Source organism: Barbus barbus, assembly GCF_936440315.1.
Source record: "Barbus barbus genome assembly, chromosome: 1".
NCBI classification, from domain to species: domain Eukaryota; kingdom Metazoa; phylum Chordata; class Actinopteri; order Cypriniformes; family Cyprinidae; genus Barbus; species Barbus barbus.
In genome coordinates, this window is record NC_136729.1 from 39,535,086 (window position 1) to 39,558,536 (window position 23,451).

At 37.8% G+C, this 23,451-nt stretch overlaps 1 protein-coding gene across 1 annotated transcript in view; it reads left to right on the forward strand.

Moving 5' to 3' along the window:
* The window catches only part of LOC306884962 (ankyrin repeat domain-containing protein 11-like), a 173,863-nt gene that overhangs the window by 121,504 nt on the left and 28,908 nt on the right, over positions 1 to 23,451 (forward strand). The window lies entirely within an intron of this gene.

A 23,451-nucleotide genomic window follows, 5' to 3' on the forward strand; every position in this document is an offset into this window, starting at 1 on the left:
CCATCAGGGGTGCTCTGGAATAAAGGGTGGTGTTTGCGCTGCCGTTTTGTCTGCGTGTGCATTTTTTATTTATTTTTTCTCTCCACTCTGGGATCAGGTTCCACCCACCTACCCCCACTGTTTATACCTACTTTTCTGGCATCTCCACCAACTGCTCTCTGTTAGCCAGGGGCCACAAGCTCTCTGCCTTGTCGGGACTCAGGGCCTGGACCCCAGAGACACTGTAGCACTTACTGACCACTGCTGACCCCAAAATTAATCAGGAGATTTGTTCAGATATAATGGTTGTTCTGCTGTAGATCTTTTGGGGGTCAGTTTTTTTATGTTATCTGTGCTGATTAATTTGTCTCAAGGAAACAGTTTAATAAACCTTGGTTTAGGGTTAGAGATCGACCGATATATCGATTTACCGATATTTTTCCCGATATTTAAGCATTTTTCCATAATCGAATATCGGTTTTGTAATATCGGATTCCCCGATAAACACCGCCATCTTGTGGACGTTTTCAGAATTGCGCGCAGGATCGCAATTGCAGCGCATCTGAGGGGAGACGAGACAGCAACGGCGTGCAGGTACTTGATTTGCTGTAGTTAGTAAACTATTTAATATTACAGGCATTAATGCACAAATTAGATGTATTACATAAATGCCTGATATATAGTTTAAATGCAACTTGGCTCTAAGAAATATGATAAATAAGATACTCTGTCAAGCCCTGTCCCTATAAAGATAGGCTATAACTTTGCCTGAAATAACACAGCCATGAATTAGCACATGGTGGAAATAAAAGCGCTGAATTTAATTCTTTCTGTGGTCTATTAGTCTCGTGAAGTCGGAGTCACATAGATAATCCGTCGAGTCCTCTCCCAATAAAGACGTAACTTTGCATGAATTAAATAATACAGCCATGAATGATTGCATGTTGGAAAGAAAAGCATTGAATGTAATTCTCTCTCTGTTGTCTATACGCTCATCATTAGTCTCGTGAAGCCGCTTTCATATTGCAGTTCACTCAGCGGTTGATGCTCAAGAAATGCTCAGCACGGCCACCGCATGTAACTTTTAACAAGATTCACTTTTTTGAAGCACCCTAAATTGTATTAACACTTACTATATAACCATTATTTCGTTTATAAACATCTAAATTAATAGAACTCTATGGAAATTAATTATTTATTATCTCCGCGATCGATCGCAGTTTGAGTAGCCTATAGTTCTGTGTAAATGCATAGATAAACCGCGCTGTCAGCAGCATAATTTAGAGCATGCCAGTTGAGAAATGCAATAAAATACAATGCTTGTTATATTCCAATATTCCAGAGAATATTATTCCGTGAATTAACATTATCCAGTGAATTATTCTTCACTCTTTATCCTATTAAACAGCTTATAAACCTACTAAAACTGTAGTTAAAAATGAAGTTGATATGACTCCTTTCCTTTATTTTCTCCATTTGAAAACATTAGACTTTCTATGTTTATTTTGCTTACTGCTAATATTAGTGTTGCTGCTAAAGCTTTTTATAAATAAAATGTTTTTTTATTGTTGTAATACGAAAATTAAATTTAACATGACAGGGCTCTAGACTGCGACCAAAATGGTCATTGTTTGCGAGTTAAAATTTGACGTGGTCGCATTTGTACGAGTGCCAGGTCTGCGCTACTCCAAAGCGTCTGCTTCATACAGCGCGCGCTGCCAGCCGCAGCACATTATAGCAGGAGTCAGATTTCACTGATCACGTGAAGAGAGGTGCTCTCAGCGCGAGCGCTTAGTGGGTAGAGCCTGGTTTATACTCACCGCGTCAGCACGAGCGTGAAGGTGCGCGTCGCGGATGGAGCGCAACAGATGGATTTGTTTTCAAACTAAAGTAAAAGACCGCTTCTTAAACCAGAGAAGGTGAACGTGGTGGTATTCTTGTAGAAAAAACATGCAAGTCCTGTCAGCTACAGCCAGTTTAGTTTTACATTTCTTTTTGTTTTCGTTTTGAGAAGCTTGTTATCTTTGCTGTTTACCTCAGGTTATGCTATGGAGGCTTTCCTTAATTAAAAAAAAATATATATTAATATTTATTTGCTTCCTCAGAGTTTGCTAAACATTCTGTAATATACTCGGTATATAGTACAGCATGTGGTGTGTCCTATGCCATGCCTCCTCTTATTCGTTTTTGTTGATAAATGTTATGTAAGAGTTTGTTATTGTCAACGTACTGTTTTATTGTTGTTGCGCTTTTTAATTAAGAATAACAATGAATCCATCTTTTGTTTTAGTCTTAAAAAGTTAAAGGTGTATAGATATAAGCAAAACAGACAATGATCTTTTCTTGTAAAATGTGACACCAAGATCGCAAATTTGAAAGTAAAAAGCGCACGAAAAAAGGAATTCCTGTTCACAAAATTTAAATCACAAATAATACAGATGAAAAAGAACGAGTTGAATGTTGAAAACTTTCGTTACCATATAACTATAAACTATGATAAAAGTTCATCAGCATGCATTGATTAATCAAATGTTGTAGCAAAAACAAAAAACAAATTGCAACCAAATTATGTGCTCGTGCGCAAAAGTGAGATCAGTGGGAAGAATGAGTCTAGAGCCCGGCGTGAAAGACTGCTAATTCTCAAAACATTTTTTGTTAAGATGACTGAAAGGAGGAAAAACCAAAGTGAAGTATGGACTTACTTCACGCAGTCATTTATTTACTTTATAACAGTAAATAAATATCGGTTCTGCATATCGGTTATCGGCCACATAGACATGCAAATAATTGGTATTGGTTATAAAAAATCAATATCGGTCGATCACTATTTAGGGTCATGTTCATCAGACACCAAATGCATAACCAATAAATAAAATGTTCAGGTACAAAGTAAATGCAATGACATGTTTTACTGTTCAATTTATCTGTGATGCAGATTTCATTTGGTAAAACTATTGTCCGATACACTACACACACATCCTTCACTGCTTGCCGGAAATAAAGTTTAACTAATTTTTATGGCAGAAATATTAGTTTTGTACAGTAGAAAGTAATAGCATTTAATATTAATAAGGCAGTTTATTAAAACTATTTTTAAGGAATATCACAATATTTAGTTGTTTTAATTTAAATGTGAAAACAAATGCCCAAAAAAATGCATCTTTTATTTCATTAAAGTTTTAATTTAATCTTTTAAAATGTATGCATTCATTTAATTACCATTGTTTTTATCATAAAACACACAGTTGCATTTAATTGGGCCAAATCCTGCAGCCCAGTAAAGATATTTGTAAAGGCAAACCAAAAGCAAGATTTTGATGGGGTTAATTTTAGAAATTATAAAGTCCTCAGAGAAGCTTTTAGCATGCTGACAGTCTAGCTTTACTGTTAGCACACTTACTAACTTGATAGTTGTCCCTACTGTTTGACTAGTCAGTCTGTTCCTCATGAAGCCATGTGACTGTTACCTTAAGTGCTTGGCAACGCAGTCCTGCTTAGAACCTTTCAATTCAGAGGGTGTGCAGTGTTAGATAAATGAGGTGTGTGTGTGTTTAGACTGCAGTGCTCGAGTGATTGGTTGTTTGGGAGTCTTTGTGTTGAAGTGTGACCGTGGTGCCTGCGGCTCAGCCTCGGGGTACAGATGACAGGCGCTCTTGACACCTGTGGGCTCTCTGCTGCCTTTCTCATGTGCCCTACAGTTATCACATCCAGCAGCTTTCTCTTGAACAGCTCTCACCTGGACATCTTTTGGTTTGCATGCCTTTTTTTCCATCAGGAAGATGTGACATAATCAAGGTTAAGGTTTTTGAATCTCCATGCAGTTAGTTTAGAAGCTGTCTTTTACTTTGCTAGTTTGCTAGTAAAAGGCTCTCGGGTCATATTAATGCAGTAGCATGCCAGTTAACCAAGGGCATCAGCTCTCTATGGTGTTTTTCTGAGTTAGCCCAAACAATCAGATGTGAACAGCAGCTCTTTGAATTATGCAGGCATTCACTTGTCGTTTGGTTCAGTTGAGCTGAATCTTTGGCTTCGTTCAAACTGCAGGCAAAATTGGCCCAAATCCAGTTTGTATTGCTAATATGTGACTGATCGTTTTCATAACAGATTTTTCGTAACCGCATGAACTACATGTGATCTGGTATTATTATTATTATTTTTATTCTGATTTGGGGTACTTCCATATGTGCAAATCAGATACAGGTCTCAATTTCAGTCTCAATATTCATAATGGAATTCATTCGACGTTGTATTTCACTCTAGATGGATGTTCATTACAATTCTCTGCTGATGTGAGTGACTCCAAAGATTTTACACCCAAGTAATTATTTGATCTGTCTGTTAATATGAAAGACAGCTTTGAGCATAATCGGTGGAGGGGCAGTGAGTTGTTTTAAGTGAATTATAAGTATTACAGTGACTGCTCTATACAAGCACAACTTAATGAAAAACTATACAAGAAAAGCTGCTCTCTTTCTCCTCATCCTCATCTTAGTCCTCCTTATCACCTGTTTATACATTCACTGGCTTCTGAGGTGCGTCACCTTGTAAATGAACGCTGACTTCAGTTGCCTCTGTGCTTAATTCCATATACGACAGCATGCTGCATACCATCTTTGTTATTGTTCTTTTGCACATACGGGTCAGTTCAAGACCATGACCAGTTCACACTCAAAGTTGATTTTGGCCACATTTTAAAAATGTAATAAATGCCAAATTATTAGTATTTAAAAAAAAAAAAAAAAAAATTGAAGTATTTCAGCAATAAATCAGAAATTAGTACTTAGGCAGTGGTTCTCAACCTATTTGACTACTAGGCCCCTACTGTCCACAACAAAAATTATGGCCCTGTGACTTTTCTAGTTTTTCATAAATTACTGAAGGAGCAAGGACAATGATTTTTAGAAATACTCAGATAATCTCTGTCCATTAAAATATTTTAAACCTTAGCGTAACTATAAAAATGTATATACATTATAAAGTGACCATAAAATTAAAAGTTTATTTACTTGACTATTCCAGATCTAGAAATCACACCTAGACACCTCATATATCCAGTTGTTGAGTAAGTGAACTTCCCGATTCTGAGTTGTTTTGTCTTATTTTAAATCATTTTAAATGTTCTTGAGTCCCTCTTGGAAGTTTGCTCTGGGCTTCCTGGTTGAGAACGCCAGCAAGGCTTGCAGGGTGAACTGATCATCTGAATGTATTTCATATTAGCTGATTTGTGTGCTATGCCTAGGCCATAGTTATTTGTCCTGTTGAAATGAATGGTTTTTTGCAATCAAATAAATATTTGGATCTGTAGACTAGGAGTGCTCCGATTGATCGGATACCGATCATTATCGGCCGATAATTGCGTTGGGATGTTTGATCGGCGGTCTCTAAAAAGGGCGATCTAAAAAAAAAAAAAAGATCTCTAGCTGATGGTGCATGTGCAGCGGCACCGTCTCAGTCTCTGTCTGGCGCGGGTGAAATAATTATAATGCAGGTGAGGTACAATTCATATTTATTCATTAAATAACAAAGTAATTTGAAACTTTCTGTGAGATCATTTCATAAACAGCCTGTGTGAATCACCACGCGCACTTTCCCTCTCAATGCGCAAATGGCTTCAAATCACATCATGTCTGCATTATAAGCGAGCTTCATGCTGCATAGTTGACACAGGAATTGTCACTTGCACAATAGAGGCAGTGTCGCATAGTTGCTAAAGTATATAAATTGCTTTTCTTGTTAATTCTTTCCAGTGTTTAACCATTCAGCGCTCGCGTGCTCTCCTGGATACCATGCGCTCTCCCAGCACACACACATAATACCAGGTTAACATTATTCTGTTTGCAGTGCGTATGGTGCGTATTTTTCCGCGCTCATGTTAACGGATCAGAGTGTTAACACTGCACGCGGTTGCGGTCCGGCAGTGCGTTCCAGTATCTCTTGCTGTACTGCACGCACTGAATTAAAGTGACAGCGCATTGTTTGCAGTAAATATGAACTTGGATTGACACGAAAATGTAGTAACACTATAAATGCATATAATTAAAGTCTACTGTGTTTCACAGTCATCACATGTGGCTTTTTGGCAAGGTTTGAAAGAGCACTTTTAGATAAACAAGGCAATAATAGATGGCACTCATGGAGGTATGGAAAGCAAAGTTCTTTATAAACCGCAGGATTGCTTGTAATAAAGATTTAAATGCAAAAGAAAATTTGAGCTGACTGTTTCTGCCAGTCATGAGTTAATTTAGAATTTTTGTGATATAAGAAAAGGAGTTTAAATGTTTTGCCACTTGCTTGAGCAACTTAATATATGAATCTAGAAGTAGCCTAAATACAAAAGTAAAAAGCATTGAAAAATGTCAAATTTATTGCATTTGCATGCTTTCTGTGATCGGCAATCGGTGATCGGCCTCAAAAATCCTGATCGGAGCACCATTACTGTAGACTGATTTTGTAGAATCTTAGGTGCTGTACTCTGAATGTAAGTTGAGGAAGCATGCTGCATCTCTCTGAGAGCTACTGTGACATGATTTGGCTTGGCAGGGGCTGTGGCGCTGCATGGTTGCTCTGGCAGAGCTTGCATTTGTTCTGTCGCTGTAGTGTTGTGCTCTTAGGCACACAAAAGTGTCTTGCTGAAATAGCATGCTGTGCCAGTCACTAAGTATGTTGTGCGTGGTAACGGCACGTGATTTCTCAACCGCCGACAGCGGTGTTCTAACACTTACATGTTCCTATGTGCTGAAAACATTCACAGCTTAGATTTGCCTACCGTTTGTCACCTTTGACAGCATGAATGATTTTTGTTCTGATGTAGAAAAGTCTGCAGTCTGCTCTGATTCTAGACATGTTTGTCAAATTCAATCATTGTGATGTTGGAATTAAAGTTGGAATTGCATTATTTTTCCCCCCTATATAAACTCCAAAATGAACACATTTTTACTTTTAGTTTGTTCAATAGTATTATTTTTTGCTAAAAAATTTAACATTTAGAGAATTGTAAACTTTACTGGTATTGGTATTGACTGAAACTTTGGGATTGTGTCAACCTTAACAGACAATACATTTTCTCAATTCCCTCAACATTGGCAGGTGTGGCAAAAAGTTCATTTTAGACCCTGAGTATATAAGCTAGCAGGAAGGAAAGTGACAAATGGCTTCATTAACTTGAGCAGTGTGTAGCTGGCTTGCCGGCCTTGTACAGGTCTCTTTATGTGCGCATGAGGGCTAGAGCGAATCTTCTCTCAGGACTAATCGTACTGCAGCCTTCCTGTCAATATAAGGATCCAGAATATGCATTCTGTTCCATCCTCTTCCTCTGTTATCCCTCCATCTACTCTCTCACTGGAAGAAAGTAAGTGTTCACATTTTTCATTATGAAGATTTTACATTTGCTGATCTCTGTTTGTGGCCCTTCCAGCACTGCTGTGGCAAGATTTCACTCATTGTTTGATTAGCAAATTTGGTAGGTGAGGGAAATCCCAGCAGAATTCAACATCAGGCTACGACACATCCATCAATTTGTGAGCTGCTCTCATTGGGTAAGAGCTCTCATAGACGCAGCACTCATTTAAAAGCATTTAGACAGCCATTGTAAACACGCTTACCATTTGTTGTTTTGGTTTTGCAGCCAGGCATAAATGATGATAAACCATTCACATTTTGCAAGAAGTCTCTAAGGGAAAGTGGTTTGGCTGACCGTAAGTCTGGACTGTGTGTGTTTAGGTTTGTTTTCTTTTTTATTTCCTGAGATACAGGCATCCCTGATTGGTATCTAGATTTTTCCACAACATGGCGGCTGTAGGATTAGCCTACAAGCAGGCATATAAAATCACTAGCTAATGTGCAAGATGCTTACATAAGCCGCCACAGGCATTTGCCTTGAAAATCAGTGGGGAGGAATGTTATTACTCTAACAATCAGCTCTTGTGTTGTAATGTTTCCTTGATTTACCAACACGCAACTACAGCCCTGCATACAAATGCACTGAAATATGACAGTGTCCCCAATAGGGTTGTCACTATCTCAGTTATTTCTTATGAAACCATTGAGAATCACACATTGAACACTTTTTGCTAACCAAAAACACATCAAAGCGAGCTAATTCATAAGAATCCAGAATGGAAAACGTAAGGGTTGAGTCATTGTTATTTTTAATTTAAAGTTTATTATTGTATACTTCTATTTAAACTTTGGGTGGAGCAAAGAATAATATTTTCTTTATTTATACTCTTTACAATAATACCATTTGAAGAAAAAAATTATATATTTTTTTTGGCTTGGAAATAAAATGACAATACTGTACCATCAGTACTGGGTAACACTAGTCATAAACATACTGTGACCCTCCATCTGAATGAATTATGTGCGCAAGTAGTCACTGGATGCATTTGAGACACGTAATACCAGGTGTAATCTGTATTCTGTCTCGGATCACAAGACTAATGCTGTAAATACCAAGTGTGAGCAAGTGTGTTATTGGGAAGCTTGTCCTTGGAAAAGGTTAAGAATGGTTTTCCACACATATATGTCCACACGTTCATTAGCACTCCAGTCCACCTCCTCACCGCACCATCCACCCCATTTCTCTCGCTTTTCTCAGAAACACGTGCCCCTGTTCATACGTTGCTAGGCAACAGGACTTGTGTGCCTATCGTTTATGTATGCGTGTCAGCTGGCACTATGATCTTTCCCATTTCTCTGGTTGTCTCTGAGATAGTCGGATAAATTTCTGCATGTAAAACAGAGGAGTAGAGCGATGGAGAAAGAGATGAGAAATGTCTCTAGTTAGAGTAACATGTCCGGAAAGAGGGAGAGTGATGAGTCAGAGTCGCTGTTTTTGAGAACGGATTACACTTTCACCTGGCTGTCGGTGAAAGGAGCGAACGGCGTTCATTGCAGCAAAGCTTGAGCAGTGATTCAAAGTTGCCTCAATTTTACCACACACAGAAACTGTGCTTTTCTCACATTTTCCATGCTGATTGTGGGGCCTTTTAGCAAAAGCATTTTCCATGCTCTTATGTTGGGGCCTTTTAGCAAAATGCTCCTCTCTGGAGTTCATTTTTCTAGCTGACTAACGAGTTTGTGGTCACCGAATGTTTTTTTTCTGAGGCAAGTGTGATGTTTCATGACAATGTTACAAGTCGTTATATTGACATCTTTGCGTGGTTAAAACACCATAATCCGTATCCTGTCTTATATAATCGCATGTAATCAGTAAGTTGTACTTTCTTTTAGCATTCCTTCAGAAGTTTATTCATGTTTTGTGCTGAAACTGGTATTAAAGCAGAGGAAATGATCGGTTCACGTGCGCCTTGCGTTGCTGATTTTCTTGAACAGAGGCGCTACAGCAATCTGTCACTGCAAATTAAACGGCGCCAAAACTGCATTTATTGTTTGAATACTGTAATAAAATGGTAAGAATTTGAAATCTGAGACTTCAAAAGTAACCAAGCACAAAGCTTATTGCGAATAATTGAATGGGAGGTGTGCTACAATTTTCCTTTCATTAACTGAAAACAGGTTAGACTAATCGATTTTTGGGATTTAATAATCAATATTGTTTCGTAAAAATGAGAATCAATATTTTTACCCAGCCCTAGTAAAAATCAGTGCTTAAGGTCCTATTATTGGTAACAGAAAGCATTATCAAATGTGTAATCCACCTGCTACAGTACCGCCATCTCTGTTTGTTTGTTTTTAAAGGAAAAACAGCAGCATGAATGCATACACCTATACAGCCTCCTCACGTCACTGTGGAATAATAAAGGGTGACTGCAGGAAGAAAAGCGCGGTCTGCCGCCTCCCTCCTCCACTTGTTTGTCTTCTTTCCTCTCGGCACAAAAGCCTCTAATCAAATGAATTGGTGTGGGTCAGGGGCTGCTCAGCCAACTCCATCCCGCCGTTGCCTGGAAACGGCAGTGGGCCCGGCTGTCCTCTGCAGTGTTCTATTTGCACACCAAACAGGGCTCGCCGCCGTGGCCGCTCTTATATGAAATGTAAATAGGCTGTTACAGTACCATAGCAGAGAGCGAGCACGCCACGCCTCGGAGCTCTGTTCATTAAGCTGCTCTCAGCAACACCTGGGAACCATCAAGCCTCCATCATGGCCCTCGTTATACCCCACTAATCTCCATGTTCCTGATGCAACCATCACGTGCACTTGTCCTATGCTTCAAAACTTCACAATTATGTTTGTTGTTAGTTCTTTTATTTTCAGTGTACGTTTGCTTACAGCTGATTGGTCTGTAGTTTGTGAATATTTCTGAGATGAGGATGTGTGGACAGCCTCAAGCTGTTGCGACTCCACTGTAGACGTGGTGAAAGAGGCCTGAGCTGATGTGATGTACATAAACACTAGGGATGCTCCGATCGATCGGCCAGAGATCGGTATCGGCCGATATTCACATTTTAAGACTCGATCGGTACTCATACATTTGGCCGATCTCATGTACCGATCGCAATTTGATGACGTCAACGCGTGGCGACGTAGTATATGATGCACGGGGACACCGCCAGTGTGGAAATCCTATGACAGTTCAAGAAACAATGAAAAATTTGCTACATGTCGTGTATGTTTTGCATTATGATACTATGAATGTATGGTTCATTTTTAACAGAGAGATTTAGCAGATTCAGTGGCGTTAGAGCTGATCTGCGCATCACTGCACGCGTCTGTGGAGCGCAGGCTTTACGGCATGGGCACCGGAGCTGATCGCGGCCGCTCTAACCTTTATTAATAAAACAAAATATCTTCTTTGGCCACTACTCAATAGCATTAACAGAGGCTTTACTCCCTTTAAACTTTATCTGGAATGTCACCGTTTCTGTCACTGCAACTTCCCAATCAGGTGAACACACACACACAAATGAAATCGTCTGCCTAATGAAAAAATTTAGTTAATATTGCATAATTTATGATTTATTTTATCCACCGGCGACCCACCCGCAAATAATCAGAATGCATTTTTTTATTACCCGACCCGCTTATTATCCGCAGCGCCCGTGGATAACCGTGAAACTACTCCGTTTTGTTCATTCAGTCGCTTAAATGTTTAAATATTTCTTTTTTCCTCTTCAGTCTTATATTGGACAGCATTAAACCTTATGAGTTACATCAGACTTCGCCATATTGAAGTTTAAATGTTTCTATTTGTTTTGTCCCCTCTCTAACATTGGATAATCAAAACGTTCTTGAGCAGAAAAGAATAAGTTTCAAAGTTTAAATTTCAACCTAGCCATCTAACAACAATTATTTATTTATATATATATATGTATGTATGTGTGTGTGTGTGTGTATATATATATATATATATATATATATATTGCTAAATGTAGATCAGAAGCGTCTTGTTACATCTGGTTTGAGTCATAAGTTATAGATAGATAAATAGTAAGAAAAATAACTGTTTGCAGCATTGTTTTTTTCTGCTGTATTTTAGTGAAAGTAATCTATAATTTTGCCTCTCACTGTGTTTCTGTTGTTGTTAAAATAACCACGGCAACTCTTGAACTTGGCACCGGTGCGCATCCGGAGAGAGAAAGCGCACGGAGCTGAAAGGGTTTGTGATTATTTATATAATATTATTACATATGTTATATAAAGCTTGAAGCATCAGAATCGGCATCGGATCGGCGATCACCATGACAAGAAATCGGTACTCTGTATCGGCTGCAAAAATCCTGATCGGAGCATTCCTAATAAACACACACAGTCATTTCCACATGGACTCACTGCAACAGTTCTTTTTCACTGAGAGACAGCTGCACTAAATACCAGTGGACATGATGACAGAACCCTATGTTACCGTGGTGCAGAGCTAGGGGGTTATTGGCCCATAATAGTCATACTGTGCAGCAGCGATTGTATGAGCAATGAGGAAGAACTGGACTAAGGCTTCCTGTGGCAACACACTGTGATGGCCCCTGTTTGACCGCAGAGAGAGGATTGCTACAGTAAAGGAGGGGAGAGGAAAGGAGAGGTCCTATTGATGGACGGAGAAATATTTGTTTGAGCTGAGAGTTCAGGTGCAAAGTCATTTATTCTCTCTCACACCAACCATGCTGACAGTTTATAGGTTTTGCCAACAAGAAATGGCTGGATATGCTTTAATGTCCATATATGTGATCACCTGTGCTTACGTAAAATAACTACAATGTGTAAGGCTGGGTACTGACACATTTCACAATTCGATTTTGATTCACAAGCTTGGGGTTTCTGTTCAATTCTAACCTTTATTAAATTGGATTCTGTATCTGTTCATTTGGATATCAAGTACGTCAGTGTTTATTAAATATCTCAAACTATACCTGGAACCATCACATGAATCATGAATCATTACTATAGGTAATATAGTCCATATTTAGTAATATGCTTCTCTCTAGACTTAATTTTTCTAGCTGACTATAAAGCTATGTTCATTGAATGCCTTTTCTGAGATAAATGTAGCGTTACATGACTTTAATTGCAAGCTATTTCACTGATATCTTTTCATGGTTAAAATACTGATAAAGTGATTACATGATACATTTTAATAAAATGTATTGTATCTTAAAGTGTGCCAAATAGGTATTTGTTTAATTTTTTTAATAAAAATTGTCAGAATTTTGAATCTGAGACTGTTTTTGTCAAAAGTAACAGAGCACAAGTTAACTGTGATTTCATGAATGGGATGTGCATAATAAATTGTTTAGTGAAGTTGTATTCAAACTAAAAACTGCATAGACTAAAAAAAATAACTATTATTTTTTAATAATTAAGGTATTTAAGAATCAATATTGGTGCATCAACAAAAAAATCTGTTAAAATCAAGAAGTCAAACCAGCACTAATCGTGTGCCACATCAGAGCAGGTTCACATAACCTGCAGGCCTAGCAAAGCCCCGTCTCACACATGAGAATACTGACTTGTTTGAACATAGGACACGGACAGCATACCTGCTTTGCATTTAGTCTTTCCTGGCAACACTTGTAGATCTGATGATACTGCATTTGTGTGAGTGTGTCATGCAAAATACATTTTTATTTTTATGAATTTATTCATTTTCTTGTAATTTTGTTTTCCGTGAGAGAACAGTCATGCTATTGTTTTCCTATCCAAATCTGTGTAGTATGCACATGTGCTTGTGACAGGGGCCATCGGGGCCATTGGAAGCAGGAGATTAGAGGGAGCTTTGTGTTCCCGGCTGAGCAAAGGCAGGACTCCATCGTCAGCATGCAGGAGGAAGCTGTCTAAGCACTGGTTGGCTGACGCAGGGTCAGCCTCAGCAAACTGAGAGGCCTACATTCCTCCCAGATTAATCCCATGACCCAGAGCCAGCCATCCACTAGCAAGGCCTGTCTATCTGCCCATCAGCTAGCGTGAAAAATGCAACCGGTTGAACCTGTATGTGAAGCCTGTGATCGCTCTTAGTAAAGACTGGTGTCATTGCAATAGCACAATTTTAGTAGTCGATACAACATTTATTAGTAAACCTCAATTGTGTAATTGAAAGCAACCAGATACTGCAACCTCTGACACTGCAGTATCAACTTGGTACTAAAGTACTGGTAATAACTCCAACCTAAAACTGATACATACTTTACAACAAATCTCAACCGTCATAATTTATGCTATATTATTACAAGTCTAATATAAGACAGTTCACAGTTGAAATCTAAACAACAAAATGTAATTTGGAGCCCAGTTGTAAGTAGATCCAGCATAAGTCTAATCAACATGTAAGATATGCAGCTTGTTGCTGTGCCTGGTTAGGACATGTCAAAATGTTCCACTCTGTACAGTCTAGAAAATGGAGATTTGCCTTGGTGAAAGTCTTTGCACAGTTTGCTAGGGTCCAGGAGTATGCAAGACCCCTGCAGGGAATATGTACAAACTTGCACACACTGCTGTTGTGTGGTTGTGCTGCAGGAAACGGATGCAGGGACATGTCAGTAAGCCTGGGCCTTGTGCCATCTGCTCCAGCCTACAGTAGAGTACAGTGCTAAAAGTAGACCTCATATGTGATGAATTACAGCTGGCTGCAGGCAAAAAAAAACCGCTTTGTCTGACACAAGCACCCACACTGATGGCAGATGCGCAGCAGCTTTTGATTGGGGTGGAAAGCAGAGGAAATGAGCCGTGTTTCTGGAATGGATGTTATTGTGTTTCTTCTCTGGGTGCCGCTCCTGAGTGAGTGTGTATATGTGTGCGCACGCATTTCTTTTCCTGCAGTAACACTTGCAGAGCACACACAAGTTCAGAAGCAGGGTGCACACAAATGCATATTCCGCATTATGCTCTGTGCATTCATGTACATGTTCTATATTTGCGTTCAGAGCGGACTTTATGGACTCACTTTGTTTTTGGAGATTCGTTGGCTATTCCCTCCAGCCAGTTGAACTGTGGGATCTCACAGCTAACACACAGAAATAGTTGAATGGCCTGTGGTTGTTTTGATCTTAAAGCAGACCTGTGTGGGCCTGTATTGTTCTAGAACTTGCATCGACCTACTTTAGGGTACAAGCATGTCTGCGTTTGTGTGTCTGTTCCACACTACATTTGTTTATCCCCATTAGAGCCTGACCTTTCGACCACTTTGAGGTGTGGAACTGCTTTGTGGGGGTGAGGATGGGGTGTGGGAGACATGCCTGAATAACAGGAGAGCAGTATTACTCTGTCTGTATGCGCGTGCGGTACGTTAGCTGAAGATATAAATAGCTGTCTTTGAATAGGAGGGCTGGAGAGAGATGGCTGTGGCGCCAGAGTAGTGGTGAGTGCCAGTTTTCCTGGAGAAGAGAAGGCAATGGGCAGCCCTGTGCGTCATACACAAAACGAAAGCATGCATTATGGAGGGACGATTATAGTATACAGCTGCCCTCACATTGAGCTTAGATGTTCAGCATATACTAATATTTGTTCAAGGGTGGTGTAGGGATGATCCAAGCATCATTACCTGTACAAGTCTTGGTTGAATTTCACTAGATCTCTGTTGAGGGTCACTTGTCTTTTGCACTTTCATAACATTTAGGTGTGATGCAATACATTTTTCGGTTAGTAAGACTTGCAGTACAATATTTTGCTTTGCAAAAGGCTTTTAAATTATGTTGCTTTCAAATTCCGTGCATTTTATGAAGGTAGTTTGTCTCCAAAGTGAACCCACATGCTTTATTTAAATTGCGACAGGGCATCTTGAATCTGCAGTCGTGCTGTGGGAATGTTTAGCATAAAGGATTTTCCCAAATGTGAAGAAAAAGATGACTGTGCCATCTTAGAGATTAAACAAAAGCATTTGTTCGACGTACCATACCATTGTCAAAAACGTTCATTGCATCAATATCGGCTGTCTGTCCAGTAAGTTCAAAATACTATAACGAATTGATTTTTTTTTCTTTCTAATCTCTTGCAGCAGCCATCTCCACCCTGCAGTACTAATGAATTGCAGTGCACTTGTGTGCTCTGCACTCAGACACTTTAGTGTTTTTATATCTTCATCTTGTCGTTTTGCCGGTAGCTCTGATCTGTGTGTACTAGGGATGGGAAGATTCCACGATTCACTCGGTGCATTGGCATAAAACCTTAACGATGCGATGCATCAGTTTAAAAAGTGTGCATCGGCTGCAAGTTGGCATTTATATTGCGTTGCATCGTTTCTAACACATTTGCATCGGTAAAAAACGATTTATTTATATATAATTACTAGTGGATGCACTATACTTTTATTATTTAGAAAGTGACTAATAATCTGTGACTGATTTCTCCTCTCTAAACTGTCTCAAGCGCGTTCTTTCATCACCGCTGCTGCGTGAATGACGAGTCACAACAGCACAGAGACCCGAGGAAAAGCAGGGATTAAAGTCCAAAACATGACTTTTTCTTAAGCAGACCTTAATGTCGATCATGGATCTGATCGATCCACCATGGCAAACAGCAAATATATCTGTGCTGTTTAATGCATTTTAGACGTTGTGTTTTCCGTGCATAACTGACATGTCACGGGTATATTTTTCATCTGTAAATGTTAGAAAGTCATGTAAACGTATCCATTTTGCTGTCAGGAATGGGCGAGGCATGCAAGAGCAACGAGCGCTGCTGCGCACTTAACAGGCGGAGCGCAATGAATTGGAGTGCAATAAAATTTTGTAAAATATACATTTTGCTAAAATATTTGTTGTTGGACATTAAATGTGTCTCTTGTAGAATTTTAAACCTACATATAAGTGTATTTTTATGATAGCAGTGACTGTAAAGACTATTGTAATAGGTAAATCAAATGTAAGCTAGTACAGTACTAATTACTAAGCTCCAACGAGTTAATGTGTTTCTTAGAGCAGTTAAAACAGTAATTTTCTTTAATTTTTAATTCAGTGATTTTAACTTTTTTAATTTAGTTATATTAATGCTTTAAAGAGCACCAGTGGCTCGGTTCGGTTCATGGTTTTGGAGCCACGGTTCGGTTTGCTGTGGGGGTAGGGTTCATGTCATCTTACCAGCAATGCTAAGGAACAATAGATTCACTTAACTCAATAATAACAATAACTTGACTTAACTTTTTCTTTATTAACTTTGGCTTCACATTTTTAGTGCAGTCAGTATACCGGAGTAAACAAAAATGAAATGAATACCTCCAATGTAGACTAGTCAGAATAAATCATTTCTCTCTTTAGTGCAGCCAGCTTAACAGAGTAAACTAAAATGAGATAACTCTAATGTAGGTAGTCAGAAATAAACATTTGTCTATTTAGTGAAGTCAGCTTACCTGAAGTAAACTAAAATGAAATGAACTCCAATGTACTCTAGTCAAAAATAAACACTGGTTTGTCCACTCTAAGAAACATTTGGAAGTTCAATTAAGTTTTAAGTTCTTTTTCAAAAACACCATCATGCAGCACATTCTGACTGAAATGCGGTCGCCTCATTCACGCGAATCGCGCCGCAGGATGTCTAATCTCGTCTTTGCATTGACAACATGTAAATCACTAGCGCTTAACGCTTCTTTCGCATCTGGTGTGAACGCACCATGAGATGTGTTTCCTGTCGTATAAGAGAGTTTTGTGAAACAGTTACGACAGATTGTGTCCGCTTTGTCTACGACACAAATTCCATTCCTGTACTCCACTGGAAAACCAAAATGTTCCCACACAGGAGACTTAAATATGTCCGGGGATCTGCAATTTCAGTACTATGTGAAGCAGCTATCCTGCATACACTAGCAACCGAGTGTGACGCTCACTCCCAAGTCACGTGAAATGACATGCACTTGGAAAACAGAAACTTTAGAATATAATATTTAGAACAAAATTTTAAAAGCTCTTATTAGTCGTTACTAATACAATTTAATCAAATGTAAGCAAAGAAAAATTTGTTTAAATTAATAGTTAGTTAGAGATAAGTGCCATTAACCTCAACAATGGACAGCAGGGGGCGTGAGAGTTCCGCGATTCGTATTGTGGGTGGTGTATGGCGATCTTTCGGTTTGGTTTGTGACATCGTTACACCCCTAATTGTAATGTTCTAATGTTCTGCTATCTGTTCTACAAACTATAAAAGGGTACAGCTGTCATAAAACCAGAGAGAAAGGCTGCATGGCAAGAAACTGTAAAAAAAAAAAAAAAAAAAAAGGCAAATAATAGTATGTGAGTCAGTGGTAATATAATTGTGTTCCTATTGGTCTGTGTTAGAGGAGCTCAGCTTAGCCTGACAGTTGGCCTGCTTAAAACCAGGTTAGTTTCCCAGCATATGTTTCCACAGTGACGAAGCTTGATCTAGGCCTATGTTAAATTTGCTTTATGGAACCAAATCATCAGACTAAATGAAATAAGCCTGGCTTATTTGGTTAACTTGTTTTATGAAACCGGCCTCAAGGCATTAAAAGTGATCTACGGTAGTACTACGGTAGTATCGTGATACAAAAGCTTAAAAATACCCGCGGTACCATTGCATTTTTTAAACGGTAGTATCATCCATACGGTAAATGTGTTGCATGCACGGCAGGAACACTGTATAAAACGTTCATTTGAACATGCATTGAGAAACATTACAAGTTGATTGTCAAATGTCTTTCTGCTGTGCTCTGTGTAGTATAGTCTGTGTATACGCTTTATATGGTATTGAGTGTTTCCCGACGCTTCAGTTCAGTTTCAGTTTATCAGAAGAAAGGGTCTGATTCAGACCGTCTGATGTCATTTAAAAAAAACAGCAGCTCAAGCATCACTTATTCAACATCGTAATATCTTACAAGAAAGTATTCTCACAGTTTTATTCATTTGACCACTACTAGAACAGGGGTAATAGTTTGTTTCTGGAAGCGTCTTTGCGATCACGAATGCAATTCCATTCATCAACATAGCGGCTTTGCACTTGGTTCTTATCAATCATTATATATATATTTTTTTATTATTCATTTATGTTATGTTTTAATATACATGCTGCTAACTTAGAAATTTCAAGATATGATAGCAAAAATGCTCCTGGCAGTTCGGCAATATGACATGAGCAAGAATGCGGTTTTTGTTTCGTTACTGGGTTCGAATCCAAATCCGCGTTGGCTTGGGCAAATCACTGATTCACTGAGCCATTCATAAAAACAGTCGTTTGATTCGCTCCTGAAGGAATTATTTTTGATTCGCTTTCAAGCAGTTTGAAAGAATAGTTTGAATGACTCAGTTATTCAATAATGAACTGCTGCCACCTGCTGGCCATTTTACGTTTCCCATCTAAAAGTAGACAAATTAATTATTTTCCATCATGTTTCTATGTTCAGAATTTAGTATTTAAAACATTAATTTGATAATATTTATGCAATTATAAATACTGTCTAAATGTATAAATGCCACATTTAAATGTCACTTCATGCAGCTTCTGTACAGTGCTAAGATGAGTTTTGTTTAGATAATTTCATGGATAACATTAGCCAGTCATTCATTCACATTAAGTATTCAAAGAAAAATATTGGCCCAGTTTCACAAACAGGGCTTAGACTAAGCCAGGATTAGGTCATAGCTCAATTAGGACTTTTAAGCAATTTTTATAAACATGCTTGGAAAAAAAAACATTACTGGTGTGCATCTTGAGACAAAACAGAGGCATTGATGTATTTTAAGATCAGTCAGTGCAGGTTTATTTAAACTGAAACAGCTAAGACTTACATTTTAGTCTAGGACTAGGCTTAAGCCTTGTCTGTGAAACCGAGGCATTGTCTGTTTTCATTTATATCTATTTATGAAATTTTGATTAATTTTGTGGAATTGAATTTTAAATTAACACAATACTGCATGGTATCGTGATACTTCAGCTGGTATAGTATCGTAAGACATTTTTATTGTATCATGACAACCCTAATCCCTTGTGTGTATGTGACTGTGTCCGGGTTGCTTTTTTGTTTATTAGCTTCAGAATCACCGTGCAGAGTTTGATTTTTGTATTGTGTAATGTAAACAAGAGAGAAAAGATTTGTATTCCTGAAATTGACTGAATTCTGTTGGCATTTTAAGTAGAGCTGCAACTAACGATTATTTTGATAATCGATTAGTTGGCCGAGTATTCTTTCGATTAATCCGATTATTTATTTATTTATTTTTATTGACGAAAAACACATTATCCCACATTCTGCCCAATGTCCTTCCAATGTGCTTAACAATTTATTAGACCACCTGTCATAAAGAGAAAACCTGCAGCATCTCATTCTGTTTCCTCCACTATTTTTAGATGCATTTTGTCCATAGAAATGCATTATTCAGTGCTGTAATTTGAGCAACCGGCTGAAGTTGGACGTGCACTGTAGGCAGACCCGACTAATTGATAATGAGAATCGTTGTCGATGATTTTCATAATCGATAATCCATTTAATCGATTAGTTGTTGCAGCCCTAATTTTAAGGTGTTGCTTGAATTTGCAAATACCTGGGGTTTATGGAAATGCTGTCAAAGCCAGACAACATTAAAATCTTGGCTGGTGTTTGTAATTGTTTTCTTGCTTACTGGATCAAATGTATTCTGGAGGCTCTTGAACCATGTTGCATTTAAATCATATATTGAATGTCATTTATCCTTGTGAAAAAACTCAGTCATTTAGGTTGTTTAACAGTTATCTACCATGAATTGCAGATCAACATTATCAGATGAACTGGTCTAAGTCGCAATGAAAAAAAGATGCAATTTGTTGGCAGCAGGGCTGTCAAGAATATGAAATTCTGGCTGGCAATTGTGATCGTAACTGATTTTATAGAAATTCTGAGGGCCTGTTTACACTAGTGCGTTTTCGTTTTAAAACAGCGTTTTAGAATGAAAACTATCCCCGTTTACACTGGCGTTTCTACTGCGTTTCAGAAACTATCTCAGTTTACACTACACAACCAAAAACGCATGTCACCTGACTAGGGATGGGTATCGTTTACATTTTATCGATACCGATAACGATACTGTTATCGATACTATTTGGTGCAAAAAGATATGATGTGAAAAGTTCAAGTTATTTTATTACTGCTGAACTTTAGCAACTGTATTAAATTTCGTAAGTCATGAGCAGGGTTAGCATTTAAAGGAATAGTTCATCCATAAATAAATTGTAATTTACTCACTCTCAAGTTGTTTTAAACCTGAATGAGTTTTTCTCTTCTGTTGAATATAAAAATTATTTTGAAGAATGTATTAGGGCTCGGCGGTATATAGAGTTTGTACGATATATTGATATATTTTTTTATAAGCGATACAGTATGAAGTACTACCATTAATATCAATATACAGTAGTTTGATACGAGTGCATCAGAAAAAAATATCTAGGGAGGACAAAGTGCATAATACAATTTGTTCTAAACATGTGACAAGCTTTATATGAAGGGCTTTAAAAAAAACTCGTAAGATATAGTAGCCTATAGTTTCAGTTTAATGCGGCTCGCTCTCGCCCCATCAGATGCTCTGACAGAAAGGATGCGTGTGAGACTGACAGAGATGCTACTCTCCTTAGTGCATAACTTACATTTCACAGGTATATTCTCCATCTGTAAATGTAAAAAAAAAAAAAGTAATGGAAATATTTCCATTTTGATGTCAGAAGTGCATGAGCTTTTGCTTTGCGATTCTCCGCTAAACTTTACACACTTCATTCTGAACGAGCGCCGCCGCGCGCATGCGCGCCAAACAGACAGAGCGCAATGAAATAGGAGCGCAATAACTCTAACTATAAATATAGCTACCTTTTGCTGAAATATTTGTAGTTGGACTATAAATGTGACATGTACAATTTTAAACCTACAAGTGTATCTGTATGATAGTACTAACTGTAAAGTGTAATGGGGTAATCAAAATAGCCTTTTTACTCGATTAGTCTGCTTTATTTTTATTTTTTTTTATTCAGTAAATTTAACTTCTGCTTTGAAAGGATTATTTTTGTTTTTAGATTGCAATGTTATAATGTTAGAATGTAATGTGATGTGATTTTAACCCTTTTTTGCACATAACATAAGCCTACATGCTTGCTTGCATTCACTTTATTTGTTTAATGCAAATACAAAATACAGAGATGTATACTAGGGGTGGAATCGCAGGGTACCTCACGATACGATATAATCACGATACAGCGATTCTGCGATAATCGATATATTGCTAGACAATCATATAATGATACATCACGATATCTAACTATGAAAACAAAATGCCTGTGAAAAGGTTAAGTGCAAGTTTTCTTTCTTCATTCAAGTCCAAACTGTTAGAAAACAGCAAAAAAAAGTTCTGTAAATCAATTTTAACACGTTAAGTAAATTAATCATTTTATTCTTAAAAGCTTACACTTTTATTTGTGTGTAAACCAACACATTTAACTGCTTATCAACTTATACTGTATGTGTGTGTGTGTGTATATATATATATATATATATATATATATATATATATATATATATATATATATATATATATATATATATATATATATATATATATATATATATATATGACATACTGCCAAGTATGGTACCATATACCATACTTGGCAGTATGTCAACTTCACTTCATATATATATATATATATATGAAGTGAAGTTGACATACTGCCAAGTATGGTGACCCATACTCTGAATTCGTGCTCTGCATTTAACCCATCCAACGTGCACAGTCTGCACACACACACCGTGAACACACACCCGGAGCAGTGGGCAGCCATTTATGCTGCGGCACCCGGGGAGCAGTTGCGGGTTCGGTGCCTTGCTCAAGGGCACCTCAGTCGTGGTATTGAGGGTGGAGAGAGTGCTGGACATTGAAAGGCACAGTGCAAGTTTTCGTGCACTATATTCCAAGTGTTCTGAAGCTGTTACATATTTTAATGTGAGGTAGAGATGAATATTTAAGTCAAGTTCACATAAACTCTTCTCTCCGCTCCGGCTGTCTGTCATCGTCCATTCAGTATTCAAACTGTGTGCCGCATTCGAGACAATGAAACCCTCTCCAAGAGTGCAGTAACTGAAATTTAAAACTGTTAAAAGAAATGGCTTAATAAACTATCGCACAGATTTAATAAACTACGCATCAATATCTGTTTCCTTTGGGCTTTGAACTTCTCTATGCGGAGCGCTGTGCATAAGCGCTTTGTGTCGCTCTGTATTGAGCTTTTCGTATTATAATACTTTTGCACAATGAAAGATTATTATTATTATTAATAGCTTTTCTTCTGTCCTATCTATCATATGTTGCTGCCTCCATTACTGTGCTATACATTTAAAAGAAATCTTTTAATTTGATATATTTACTTGTTTTTCATTCATGTATTTTACTACAATACAAAGAGCAATGTGTAACATTTTACCAGATTCAGTCCTACACTTTTATTTGTTCCCCTCTAAATAATGTTATTTCACTAAATGTTTAGATTTTATAAAATTGTGCACTCATTATTTTTCTAGAATAACTTTTGCTGCTGAATTATCCACTAACCTAGTTTATAATAGTATTTTTGCCATAGATTATGATTATATATTTTTTCATTTATTTTTCTTTAAAATTGTAGTCTAGATTGTTTAACACACAAAACAGTGATGATCAGGTCAACACACTGAGGTATAGAAATTCTACATTTACTATAAAAAAAATAAAAAAAAACAGTGCTGGGAAAGGAACGGATCTGAAAAAAAATGGTATCGGTGCATCCCTACTTTCATGTGTCATTTTTCTGTTAAAATCTCTATTATGTCTTCCACATGAAGACCCTTGTGTTTCTGTGTATAGTTGGCAATGGCTATTTAACGTGCCTTCATTCCAAACCGAATGCTGTCATCACCTCTGTATCATAGCATGTCATTTGTTTTATATGGTAATTTGTAAATGTCGGAAATGAGAAGTGAAAATAAAATGCAACCAGATGCCAATATGGTTGTAATTTGAAATGTACTCTGGTCACTGTTATATCAAATAAACATGATCAGTTGATTTTGTAATAACTGTGACAACTCTAGTTTGATCGATTTTCTGATGACTCTTTGTTTTTGAGTTCTTGCATCTATCTAACAGGTT